Below are 15,223 nucleotides of genomic sequence, written 5' to 3'. Positions count from 1 at the left end.
ACGAACCGTAAAATTTTTAGGAACTAGTATTTGGACTTGTTTGTCCTAGGAAATGGATTTCTAGACACCATACTATTATTCTTGAATTTCCTATTGAATTAAATTAGCCCATAGCAGCAAAAATTTATTTTTGATCGTACATCGCGAAATTTCGCGGTGTACCGAACCTAGCCCAAATTGGAGCTTTTGACTGGAATAAATTTGTGGTTCTAAGAATATTCTATTTAAATTATTTTCTACCGAAAATTCATCTGTTTCAATCCCGATCAGTCCAAGTTGAGATATTTTATTATTTTATTATTTTTTTTCCCTTACCTTATCACATAAGCTAAATGTGATTATAAAAGCATTTTTTTCCCTTTTCTTCTTCCTATTGCCGAATCAAAGAGAGAAAGAGAGATAGTGGGATTTCACCATTTTCCTCCATTGCTTCCATAGCCAAAATCCTTCTCAACTTTCAATTTTATTCGGTAAGTTTTCAATTTTATTCGGTAGAAAGCTTTGTAATCCTTCCTAGGTTATGAATCTAAGCTTAGTTCCTTAAATATTTGTTGTTATGGTGTTGATTTGGATCTAGGGTTTCAAAGTGAAATTTGGGGAAAATCATCCAAGGTTATTTCTAAGGAATTGTGACCACTTTGAGGTAAGGAAATTCCTTAAGTTGGTTGAGGTTTCTTGAAATTGAGTAATTGATAGCAATTGATGAATTAGGGATGTTGAGTTGAACTTTATTGTGTGCATATTAGTAGAAATTGTGAGCATCCATGCTTATGAAGGTTATGTTTTGAGAAATATGTACATGTATTTATGATGTGAGTATATCATGTACAATATGTATATATATACATACCATTTTCGAAAATAATATATAATAAAATAAAAATAAAAAAATAATTAGTATGTATATATATATTAAAACCGTATGTATATATATAGTATATGTATATATACATTAATCATGAAATTGTTTAGTATATGTATATGTATATTGAAACCGTGTATATATAGTATATATATATGTACTGAACTCTATTTGTATGTATATCTATACTTGGAATCGTATAGGTATATGTTGTGTATGTATATGAAACCGTATGTATATACGTATGTATGATGTGAATACCATATACGTATACCTGAAGTAGGAGGATGTTATGTTAATGGTGTATCATATATGTCTATTATGTGACATGGGAAGGTGATACGTGTTACCCGTGACTACTAAGAAATGATAAAGGGGGTACTATCAGATTACCTTGAGGATGAATCAATGTCGTGGAAGAGAAGGAGAAGGAAAACCCTTATGTTTCTGACGAGTTGATGCGGACCTTGATTGACCTACGGGAGGGCTTAAAGTGCCATGGCCCAGTGGGTTTGTTTATGTCCCTTGACAAACCTCATGGGAGGGCTTAAAGTGCCATGGCCCAGTGGTTTTGTTTATGCCGTATGACATGCAATTCATACTGAGGGCGAAGTCTATTCGCCGAGTACTGTATCACTTGTAAGCTGCGGTTTGCGGGGGTGTGCACACTTAAGTATAGTTACTCATGAGATATCGGGCAAGATTCGTTTCAACGAGCCTAGTTAGGCCAACTAGGATTCATTGTAACGATCCGGTATAGATCCAGGGGAATCGATAAGATACAGGGGGATGCCAGACATTGACCCCGAGTCGAGACCCAAGTGGAAAGGAGGGGACAAGATTGGTTGCTCCTAAGGCCTCAAGCTCTCAAGTTAAGGAAACTAAGGAATTTTTTTTTTAATGAATGGTAGTTACGCTGTAACTACGAGATAAGAGAAAGGTGTTAAGGGCTAGCACTGAAGTATGCTAGCGAATTCGCTTTCTTGAGATGATTAGTAAGGAAATTTCCCGGTGATGAGGGACTAAAAGGAAAAATGATGAGTGGGAAAGATTAGAAGTTTTACAGCAGAAAAACTTATGATTTTCAATATCTATTTGTATTCTCAAATGATTTTTGTCCTATTACATGGGAAAATTTCTTGGTAAGAAAGAATAAAGTTTTTAACATCTTGGTTTTCAAAACCTTTATTTAGTTTCGGGAAACCAATGGATTTCCTTGCTTAGCCGTTGTGCTAACTACACTTCAATGTGTTGTTTTCAGATGGAGTCCAGCGTTAGTTCTTGCATCCCGACGAACTCCCCTAGTTCGTCGGAAGATGTGGGTCGTGGCATAGACTACGACGTTTTTGCGCAGCAGATGAGTGGTGCCGACCCTTATGCCCCCGGCTATGCTCCTACAGCTCCCAATGACTCATTGGCAGTAGATAGTTTTCTTCCTATTCCTGAGGGTCCTGATGTACAAGCCACTTTTGGTTTTTACCCCATCGAGGTGCTAGTGGGAAGTAATCCCCTAGAGTTTATAGTTTATTACCCTTACCCGTGGGACCCAAGTCCTCGCGAGTATTGGGAGGAGTGGTCTATGGTCATGGTCACTTCTCGTTTCCTAGACCATATCACATGGTTCGAAGGGGAATGGCACCTGGTCTGGGGTGAGTTTACGGGTCCGGCGTATCGCCAGATTGAGTAGGCAGGATACCCGGAAGGTCCGTAGGGGTTTATTCCTTTTTGTGTAAATGTTTTGTACCCAGAGAAGTGACTAATCCTGAACTTATGTTTTGGCCCGTTGGGTAAAAACCTCGGTACATACTCTGTAAATATTTATATATATATATGTATGTATATTATCTCAAAATGAGTGGCTGTGTTTGTTGAATGAAGTTTCTGTTAGCCTGTGCACCTGTCACGGGGTCTGTCAAGGGGATGATAGAGCTCGTTTTGGGTGTGGCGGTAGCACCTTGGGTTGTACGGCAAGCCAGACTCCTCGGGATGTACGGTAAGTCGACCCAGGGGTGTTACAGTGATGATTATAGTAATGTATAAAGACAGAATTACTGGGTTCTCTCCCTTTCATTCTGTTAAAATTTAAGTTTATAAGGGTTAAAAGATGTATGTTGGAAAAGGTTACGGATTTCCTAAAAGGAGGTTTCACATTTCTAAAGGGATTTCTATTCTTAAAAGGAGGTTTCTCATTCTCTTGAAAGAAGGTTCTCATCACATCTAAAAATACCCAGGAAAACTCTAGGGATCATAAGGTTTTCTGGTCTCTAAGTTGTCCAGTCTCCATATCATCAGGAGGTGATTAAGGCATACAGATCAGAGATTCAGAGAGATGAAGCATTTCTTGATTATTCAAGTTAGAGATTACATCTCCAATGGAATCAAGTAAACCTTTATCCTCATTCTTGTTTTAATTAAAAACCCAAGATTATGAACATTATTTAGTTGATTGATTTGATTTACATGCGATAAACTGTTAATTGTGCTTCCGCATTCAAGTTATAAACGCATAAATGATTTAATTAATATTTGGTATCAGAGTCTGCCTGTAAATTGATTTTTTTAGTAAATTGATTAATACTAAAATTAGGGTTCATGATATTTGAGGAATATTTAACTATATGATTTAATTGATTGTGGGTATTGCTATCGTTGGAATGTTTTGTATTTGTTGATGATGAAATTCATACGGCTTGCACGTTTTCTTCATCTTCAATCAGTTCATATACGTACTGTTTTTATATATATAAAGAGTATATATTATTAATAACATATATCTTAGAAGCTTGAATTAAATGGTAATATATGTTAAGGGTCCCTCCCATATATATATAGATCCAGTGAGATCACCTTAATTAAATGAGATCAGATGTCATCAATTATTTTTTTTAATGGTTCGGATTTGATGTAGGGTTTTAGATTATTTTAGGTAATTATGGTATAGAGAGGGTTTGTTCAGTATTTTTACTTTTTTTCTTAATTTATTACCAATTTTAAATTAGGTGTTATTTTGTAGTTGTTTCCTTATGTGATTGGTATTCAGTCTTCCGTATATTGCTTATTCGTGAAACCAGACGCCATCTGTGTGTGCATACCAAAGCATCTCCATGGCTAGTTCGTCCTGTGGTGTTCCAGGTATTTCGATTTTAACTTGGTTTTTTTTACTCATTTATATGTTGTTTTGGGAGGTATTTTTATCTTTTTGGTTGGGTTTTTGTCCGATTTTGGATTTGGACAGTGGGGTTTTGGCGGTGGGTGTTGTGGTGTGTTACGGGCGTGGTGCGGCGGTTGGTGTTGTTTTTCCCATGCGCTGGTATATTTTGTTATACTGGTCCTATTTTTATGTGTATTGGTGTTGTTTTTAAACTTTGTTTTAGATTAACTGTTGTGTGCGTTTTTATCATTTTTTTTCTTTTTGTAGCATGATTTGCTCTCTGTATTCTTCGAGGGTGCTGGGTTCCTGCTTTAGATATAAAGGTCAAACAGTTAAAGCCTAGACATCTTCACATTTCGTGGCATGATACAAAAAACAAAGTAGATTGTGGTGTGTTTGTGATGAGCATATTTTATACCATGATTTAAATAAGATTTTATAGGTTAATTTTACTATTTATATTTTATATTTTATCAATTTAGTATATTTTATTATATTAGGATTAGAAAAACTTAGTTAGTTAATAAAAGGATAAATAAGCTTTATTAACCTAGTGTAAATAAATTTGGTATTAAAGTGGGTCCACTTCTTTAATAATTCTGATTACATTTGCTTCTTTATTTTATTTCATTTGTTTCTCCTATGTGTATATTTGATTATTTAGACATTATTTTATTTTCTTTTAGTTTTGTTTACGTACATTAGCCAACGAAGCCAAAGGTGGAGCGCAGAAATCGGTTTGCAAATCGAAAGGCGCGAGGAGCTTCGGAACAGGCGACTTCGACCGATTCTCATTCGCGGAAGATCAAAAATCAACCAAGCTTTTGAATTTGAGGTTGAAATTGTGAGAGAAATCAACCCTTGATGTGGTAAGAGCAGTAATTTTAGGGAAAATTGTTGATTCAGAACTCTATAAAAGGAGAGCTATTCTGATGTATTTTAGCATATTATTCCTTTCATATTCTTAGAATGTTAGAATAGCTTTTCTCCATGTCTGGCTAGATTTTATTTATTTTGATTCAAGGAATTGAAATTTCAGTTGTGAATTTAGGGAGGTTCGATTTCAATTAATTTGTTGAATTCATGTACTTCCTGTTCTTTTAAAGTTAATTTTCCAGGAAGACTGATAATGAATTAAATTGACAACTTAGTTTATTATTGCTTTCCTATTGCTATCTATGAGTTTATGATCCGTAATTGTTATAAACGATTAGACTCTGTAGCCTGTATTAATTATATTACTGTGATTAGTATATAAAGGACTGGAAGACTAAGTTGCAGGTTGTAGCTATCTCAATCTGTTATTTAGGCTTAGTTTATTTTCCATTTAATTGTAATGATGTTATTGAGTGAATATGGAACGCTATCGTCCCCAGTTTATTCAATAACAATTGTTGGTTTGAATGCTTAGTTTGAATCAATTAATTCAGGGAGATCAAAGGCTAATTATGGCTATCTTAATTAGTCTTTGGCTATGTACTTGAATTGATAATTTATTTGTAAGAGCCAATGATCTAAGTCACATCTTTAACATTTCATTTTCCTTGGATCAAATATCATCATACTTGAACTTGTTTACGATTTTAGTTTTATTTACTTATTTCAAATTATTTCTCCCACTCTAAGTTCTTTTAATTTGAGAAACGATCCTCATTAGTTCTCTTGGGATTCGACCTGGTCTTGCCACTACTACAAATTAGTGGAGTGAGCCAGTATTAATTTTGTAGGGCTTCGACAACCCTGACAGTTTGCAATGCGTTACATGGAGAAGTATGCAGGCCAGTCACTGGCTTCTTGGGATTGGGGTATTCGCAGGGGTGATGCACGGTGTTTGATTGCTCTACGTGTGCGGTTCTTGTTAGAAATTCTAATGTTTCATAGTAACACACACCAACTTTCAAACGTCAACTGTGTGGTGGGATTTGCAGCTACTGTTGGCTGACGAACTAGCGTACTTACATTTTTTCTTTTTGTTACTTGAGTTTTCACTTTCTCAAATCTGGGTTGATTTTATATATATATATATATATATATATATATATATATATATATATATATATATATATATATATATATATTTATATATATATATATATATATATATATATATATATATATATATATATATATATATATATATATATATATATATATATATATATATATATATATATATATATATATATTTATATATATATATATATATATATATATATATATATATATATATATATATATATATATATATATATATTTGTTCTTTAATGATGGTGACTTTTAAATATTCAAGTACTACATTCATTAAATTAAATTCTTTTTTGTTTTTTTTAAATGAATGGTGACTTTTAATTATTCAAGTACTACATTCTTATTGTATTTAGTTTATAGTCTTGTCTAGAATAACGCACACGTCTACCACTTACCTTGCACACGCTTAGTCATTACACCGTTTGCTCAGTGGAATGTGCCTGCAGTCAACCTATTATGCACAACCTTACATGTATGCACCAATATTCGCCCACTATTGCACGTGGGTTATTTATTTATTACCTTTTGTTACATGTTAATATATGTAGTATTATGCACACACATGACGTACTAAATGCACATACAGTTCAGCAACTTGCACACAGTTAACTGTAAGAACACACACTCTGGTATACTTGCCATGCACACACTAACATTTTACAACCATTAAATACTAATATTGAGTGGTTATACACTCTTTATACAAGCGTAATACTACAGCCTCCATCTTCTTTATTTATTTATTAACTTAGTTTGTCATTTTACTAACGTCATATGCACCCACATATTGCATTAAATTAAGATGTGAGCCCATCTACGTATTAAGGCATACACTTTAGTACCGTACGCACACGCTTGTGCTAGGAGCCATGTTAATAACTAAACAAGTAGAATAATCGTCAGTACTATGCACCCACACGCGTAGTTAATTCAAACACATTCATGATATTCTAAAACGTTTCAAGCAAGAAGTAAAAAAATTCAAACGAGTACGGTTTATCGATATGAATGAAGTTCAATCCTTATGAATTATTAAATTAACCGTTCTTGGTCTGTGTGAGGTTTACTCTTACGTGGTTTATTTGTTTTTTGACTTCGTTTATATTATTAGATACATCATATTCGCCCATTGATAAGTCGTGAATTAACCTATAAATATGCTTTAATTGTACTAATTTCTAAGTGAATGTCAGGTGTTTGTGCAAGAACAAAGCGTATTTCAGGTGTTTATGGCTCAAGGATTAAAAATCAGGACTTAGGCATGTTGAAGCGTAAAATGTAAGCGAATCGGGATGATTTCAAGGCAAAATGGCACAAGAATGAATGTCCAAAATCATAACAAAGTTTAACGGAGCAACGGAGCAAGGAATTAAGTCAAGTCGTACCACCGGGAGATGTCAAGCTACTGGTCACATCCTTGATAACATTCTGATTAGTGTCAAGCTGCTGGTCATGGTGTGACCAGCAGCTTGACGACCGCTGATCAGAAAGTGGTCACGGGAGTCACGGTGGAGGTCACGCCGTGACCTCCATAGTGACCACCGTGACCTCCACAGTGACCACCGTGACCACTTTGCTGATTTCAGTGGTCACTCTGTTGGTCACGTCGTGACCAGCAGAGTGACCACTGAAATCAGCAAAGTTGTGGCTTGGTCACGATGGTGGTCACACCGTGACCAAAATCGTGACCAGGCAAATTGGTGACGGTTTTTAGGCGCGATTTCTTCAACTATAAATAGCCATAGGCTTTATTTTTAGATTATCTTTCAAATTATTTAAGTCATCTTTTAGGTTTTCTTTCCACGAACACTTTAGAACATCTTTTAGTTGCAAATCCAATACTTTTTAGGAAGATTTAGAGGAGAATTATCCTTTGTAATTATCAATTTCACTACAATTGCAGATTCAAACATTATAAATTCAATCAAGTAAGCTTTTCTATTTCTTATTCTTGCAATTCGCAAATTGCTTTTGTATTTAAATTCATTGCTTATTATTCCAATTGTTTTAATCTTGAATTTCATTATGAGTAGTTAAATCCTTTAGGGATTTAGATTGAATTGCTATGTATGAATGCTTATATGAATTGAATTGTTAAATCTAGGTTTTTCATTGTTTTTAGTATGAATGTGATTGTGAAATAGGGAATTACTTGACTCTTGTTTGTTTAGGGCCCTATTATGCAAGAGATGTATGGAATTGGTGTTTCACCTATAAGAATAGGGATTCACCATGGCCAATCCTCTCCACATTTCTCACTTGCCCTTGAGAAAGGGGAGTTAGAAGGGATTACGCACACAATGTGCTTGATTAAAAATACCTCACCTAGTCTAATTGCTATGAGAATGGGATTAGAACTTTGGTGGTAGCCAATGTCCACGAGAGTGGCATTGGCATTGAATCGATTCCCTCACTTCATTGTTTAGCATTGTTTAGCCTAGAACCTTAGAACATTATAGAAGCATTTGTGCATTGCTATTTGATTTAAATCCTCCTGTTTATCATTGTTTATTTCTTAAATCAATTACTTGCTTTGTCTTGATCTCATGCAATCAAATACATCATTTTAGTTAGCTTTCAAACACTTGATGAACTCGTGTTTAATCCCTTGCTACTCGAATCCCTCCTAGCCATTCCTAGAGGATGACACTCACTAATTCAACCACTAAAAATTACAACTTTCAAATGGCTCCGTTGCCGGGGAGGTTTACTCTTACGTGGTCTGTGTGAGGTTTACTCTTACGTGGTTTATTTGTTTTTTGACTTCGTTTATATTATTAGATACGTTATATTCGCCTACACATTGGTTTCCATGCGCCTACAATTGGTCCCCATCCTTGCAATTTTGGTTTCGTACAAAATAACCAACACATCAACCTATGACGTTGCCCACGCACAGTCATAACGCTTTTTCAACTTCATTAGTTTTGTTTATTGCATATGTTTCGTGTAATATCACGCACACATCTTCCACCATTATTGCAAACCAACATCCGTGTATTATAACGCACACATCTACCACCATTATGTATTTATTCACTTAGTAAAATGCACATTGTGACAAGAAAAAACAAAAACAAGAAAACATATGGGGTTTTGCACACGCTAACTACATGAACGTAGACAACTGCAAATCAAAAAAAAAAATATACTCGCACACACTAACTCCATGGCCGTACACAAATATACATCAAGTCTTTTGCACACGCAAAATATCACACACGCACACATTACCCGGATTTTTACACACACCCGTCCATATAATCACACACACCTACTAATATCCTAAAAATATAAAATATTCTTTCTAAATAAAACTTCCCAAACCATCAATAGCGCACACCCAAGAATATCAACAAAAAAAAAAAAACTCAACAATACACAAAACCTATAAAACCATTGTTTTTGCTTGCATATAAATTTGCACGCAGTTCTCAAGTAAAATGCACATTATTACCAAAAACAAAAAAACCAGGATTTCGCACACGCCTAACGCCAATGACGCACACACCAACTAATCTTCTCACAATTTAAAATCATCAACTAAAGACATACATACATTCTAATATACTTTTGCAACCAACCGAATTCACAAGAGCACACACATACGTATCCCATAATATTCAAAATTCTATTGGCAAACAAAACATGGCAAACCCTTATATGTACTATAAGTAATTTGCATGCACTTCCCTAGTAAAACGCACACTGTGACAAGAAAAAAAATGTGGGGCTTTGCACACCCTAAGTACATGAATGCACACAACTACAAATTAAAATAAAATTAAAAAAAAACACACACACACACTAACTCCATTGCATGCCCGTACACAAATATATATTATGTCTTGTGCACACGCAAAATATCTCACACACACACACATTACCCAGATTTTTGCACACGCTCATCCTTACATTTGCACACACTTACGAATATCCTAACAAATTAAAATAATCTCTCTAAACAAAACGTTCCAACCATCTATAGCACACACCCAAGAATATCAACAAAAATAAAATAAAATATACATATAAATCAACAAGATATAAAACCATTATTTTTACTTTCATATAAATTTGCATGTTGTTCTCATGTAAAATGCACATTGTTACTAAAAAAAAAAATTAAACTCAGGATTTTGCACACGCCTAACGCCAATAACACACACACCGACGAAAGCTAAATTAAAATTTTAGAACATACTTACCGACAATGTTGTTTGCCATTAACGAAACCTTGATGACTGATATCTTTTGTTCTCATTTTCTCACAGTTTTTATTTTAACATCACTAAAAAAATTACAAAAATATATTCTGTGTTACTATGATTAGGACTCCTTAATATATGGAAATTATTACATATAATTTATTTCCATTATCAAAGATCATAATCAAATTACAATTTCATCCTTTAAAATTAATTTTGTCCTAGTATCCTAACCATTCATCCAAAATTTATAGATGGTTTAAGTGAGATCTCATGATCTCATCATCATAGGGTGATCTCATAGGATCCAGTATTATATATATATATATATATATATATATATATATATATATATATAAATTAAAATAGACAAATATAAATAAGAGGTTAGGTTGACTAGTTGGTAGATGTGTGTTTGTGTTAAGAAAGGTTAGCTGTTCAATTCTATATGTTTCAAAAAATCTTTATGGATTTTTTAATATTTTATTTGAATTATTTTAGCAAATTAATTGTGTTTCATATTTTGTTATTAATATTTCTATAAAGTTTTGATATGTTTTGTTTTTCGCCTATATCAATCAATATTTATGATTATATTTCTTAACAGTTTCTTTTTTTTTTCTTTTTTTTAACTATCTTTTTTATTTTAATATTTTGCCCCCACTGGAAAAAAATTATGGTTCCGTCCCTGATATCAGTTTAATTATACTCCGTATTACATTCTCTTCGACATAAGTTTATTTGGATTTTTTATATATAAAGAGATTAATTTTGTATATTTACATACTCAAAATTATTTCTTGGTGTATGAAAAAAACATTTTTAAATGCACTTATAGAAATAGAAAGATAAATGTATTAATATTTTATCCTGCATTGAAAATTAAGGGACAATAAATCAATTTATATGGAAAATATGTAATAAAGCGTCAGTCATTGCATTTTCCTTCTGCCATGCATACAAGTATATATGTATATGTATATGTATGTATGTATGTATGTATGTATGTATGTATATATATATATATATATATATTTTATTTCATTTGTTCTGCGCAAATTTCCCAAATTAATTAAAACTTCTCTGCTCTGTGCTATTGTGCCTCTGCCTTGTCATCGCTTGGTCCGCTTCTACGTTGCCACCGCCTAGATAAATGCAAGAATATTGATAAATGGGGTCATTTTTGTTATCATACACGTAAAGTGTACGCACGACGCACACACAGTGCACGCACGACGCACGCAAAACAAACGCACTATCGAATTTATTGTATTAAGATTTAAGACAACTAGTTTTCTTTGTATTATGAACTAAAAGAAAGTAGATGACAAAATACATTTGCTGGTAGTTCATCATAAACCTTAGCATGTATTGTAATTTTTAAAGTATTTTGTATTTGATATTTTGTATTCAAATTTTGTATTTAAACATTTTTGAATTCATTTTACTTTCACTTCTTTGCCCCCACCGAAAGGAAACTCTAAATCCGCCCATGCAATCTCAAGAGGAGAGTGACTTGTATGCATGGCAAGAGAAGACATACAACGGGCCAATAAAAACCCAAGAATGAAAACAAGAAAATTAAACTTAAAACCATTTTCCTCTTTCTTACCTAAACCCTAAAATCGTGAAAAAAAAAACAAAACAAAAAAGAAAAACAAAAACAAAATCAAGTATGGCAACCTTCAACCTTAAAACCATTCTCTTCTTCCCCGCTAATATTATGAAGCCGTTCTTAGTTTCAACAATGGAAGAATGGGATCCATTCCATTTACTCCAAAATTTCACACCTATCGAATTTTGGTTCCTACTCTTCTTACTCTTCACATTTTCTTTCTTCTCTTTTACAATTCACTTTACTCTAAAATTTAAAGTCCAACATCAACGCTTCTCAACCATCTTTATGATTTCCATTCATGCGTTGGTCATTTTCCCTCAAATAATGTTCTGCTCCAAATATTGATAATGGGGTCATTTTTTTTATCATACAAGTAAAGTGCACGCACAGTGGATGCACGACGCACGCACATTGCACGCAAATCACACGCGCTATCAAATTTATTGTATTAAGAGAATTAGTTTTCTTTGCATTATGAACTAAAAGAAAGTAGATGATAAAATACATTTGCCGGTAGTTCATCATAAACCTTAGCATGTATTGTAATTTTTAATGTATTCTGTATTTGATATTTTGTATTTGGACTTTGTATTTGAACATTTTTTAATTCATTTTAGGAGAGTGACTTGTATGCATGGCAGGAGAAGACATACAATGGGCCTATAAGAACCCAATAATGAAAACAAGAAAAATTAAATTTAAAATCATTTTCCTCTTTCTTACCAAAACCCCAAAATCGTGAAAAAAAAAAACAAAACAAAATCAAGTATGGCAACCTTCAATCTTAAAACCATTCTCTTCTTCCTCGCTAAATTAAAGTCCTCAAGTCGTTCTTAGCTTCAACAATGGAAGAATGAGATCCATTCCATTTACTCCAAAATTTCACACCCAAAATTTCACACGTATGAAATTTCGGTTGCTACTCTTCTTACTCTTCACATTTTCTTTCTTCTCTTTTACAATTCACTTTACTCGTCCTCTTAAATTTAAAGTCCAACACCAACGCTTCTCAGCTATCTCTATGATTTCCATTCTTACATTGGTCATATTCCCTGAAATAATGTTCTGGTCCAAATATTGATAAATGGGGTCGTTTTCTTTTATCATACACATAAAGTGCACGCATGATGCACGCAAAACACACACACTATCAAATTTATTGTATTAAGACAACTAGTTTTCTTTGCATTATGAACTAAAAGAAAGTAGATGACAAAATATATTTGCCCGTAGTTCATCATAAACCTTAGCTTGTATTGTAATTTTTAATGTATTTTGTATTTGATATTTTGTATTTGAACTTTGTATTTGAACATTTTTGAATTCATTTTACTTTCACTTCGTCGCCTCCACTGAAAAGAAATTCTAAATTCGCCCCTACAGTCTCAGGAGGAGAGTGACTTGTATGCATGGCAGGAGAAGACATACAATGGGCCAATAAAAACCCAAGAATGAAAACAAAAAAATTAAACTTAAAACCATTTTCCTCTTTCTTACCTAAACCCTAAAATCGTGAAAAACAAAAATAAAATCAAGTATGGCAACCTTCAACCTTAAAACCATTATCTTCTTCCTCGCTAACATCCTGAAGTCGTTACTAGCTTCAACAATAGAAGAATGGGGTCCATTCCATTTACTCCAAAATTTCACACCTATCAAATTTTGGTTCCTACTATTAAAGGAAGAAGGAGAAGGGTAGTAGGGTCTTTTCTATAGTAGTTCTTTCCGTTGTAACTGCATATTTCCTTTGTAACTGCACCTCTATATTTAGAGTGCATTTTTCCCTTTTCCAGACTGTACATTTCCTTCCACATCTTGAATACAGTGAGGTATTTTCCTTCCATCCCTTGCAGCGGTTCTGCTCTCCAACACCTACTCTTCTTACTCTTCACATTTTCTTTCTTCTCTTTTACAATTCACTTTACTCGTCCTCTTAAATTTAAAGTCCAACATCAACGCTTCTCAGCCATCTCTATGATTTCCATTCATGCATTGGTCATTTTCCCTCAAATAATGTTCTGGTCCAAATATTGATAAATGGGGTCATTTTTTTTTATCATACACGTAAAGTGCACGCACGACGCATGCACAGTGCACGAAAAACACACGCTATCAAATTTATTGTATTAATTTTTTTGTATTTGAACATTTTTGAATTCATTTTAATACGGATTAAAATTAAAATAATATAGAGATTAAATTTGTTATTATATTGCCTCTGTTTAGCTGTTACTATCGGATTAATTAAGGGACATGAACAAGATTGGAGCTGCTTATGGTATAACTCTAACCAATTGTTTAGCTTATTAAATTGCTACACATGCAATTTTTTTTTATTCAAATTTCTTGTAGAGGCTTTTGTAGGCTTGACCGGCACAACTGTTATACTCGTGTGGAAGAAGAAGATACTAACAGCCACTGCTTTTGCTGCATTATTTGGATCATTGTAACTCCTCTATCTGTCAGCAGCAACGATCTATAAGATTCGAGAAGGAGCTTGGATAGCCCTCATCTATCTGTGTGTCAGACTGGCCTGTACCTATTTCATATATACAAAGCTTTCTATATTATATTCAATTGTTAAAATGGAGGAAACTCTCCCTCACATTGAGTTTTTTACCTTCTTTTTAGGAATTCTGTGTTGGGATTCAACTCTCAAAGTTGGCAACTGGAACGGCTATCTATGATTATAAAATAATCCTGAGAGATCAACCGCTCAAAGTGATTTTCTTCTATGCACTTTCTTCTGCACTTGAGAAGAACACATTGAATGACAGAAATGTTCCTCATTTAGACGGTCAACAGAGGAAAATTTTGATGAAGGACCAAAATTGTCCTCATCACAATAAGTGTGGACAAAATTTGACAATTTTTATGGAGGACTAAATTGTTGAATTTTTTCATCCAAAAAAAAATAAAAACTTGATGATTTGAATTTTTTTGGTAAATCTACCGGGACTAAAATTGTTGAATTTTTTTCTCCAAAAAAAAAAAACTTGATGAATTGAATTTTTTTGGTAAATTTACCGGGTCTTTCTCCATCCGTTAAACTCTGAGAGGCACATAAGCTGGCCCAAGGGAAATAGTCACTTGCGTGGGAATCAACCCCGGGTTCTTCCAAAATTCTTCCCTACAAAAAGAGCTCACTTGCTACTTGAGCTACCCCATTCAATTGAATTAACTTGAATTTTAATGATAAGTGAAATCTGTTGAAAAGTATGTTTCTTGAATCGTCCGGCATCAAGTGATCTACTCATGGTTAACATTTGATTATACTTAATATAATTATACTTAATATAATGCACCTTATTAATAATTATTTGTATATTTTTATTTAACATATGAAATAGAAACGA

Source organism: Ipomoea triloba, chromosome 4 (assembly GCF_003576645.1).
Source record: "Ipomoea triloba cultivar NCNSP0323 chromosome 4, ASM357664v1".
In the NCBI taxonomy this organism is placed as follows: Eukaryota; Viridiplantae; Streptophyta; class Magnoliopsida; order Solanales; family Convolvulaceae; genus Ipomoea; species Ipomoea triloba.
The sequence above is the reverse complement of the archived record's forward strand: the minus strand, read 5'-3'. Positions refer to the sequence as shown.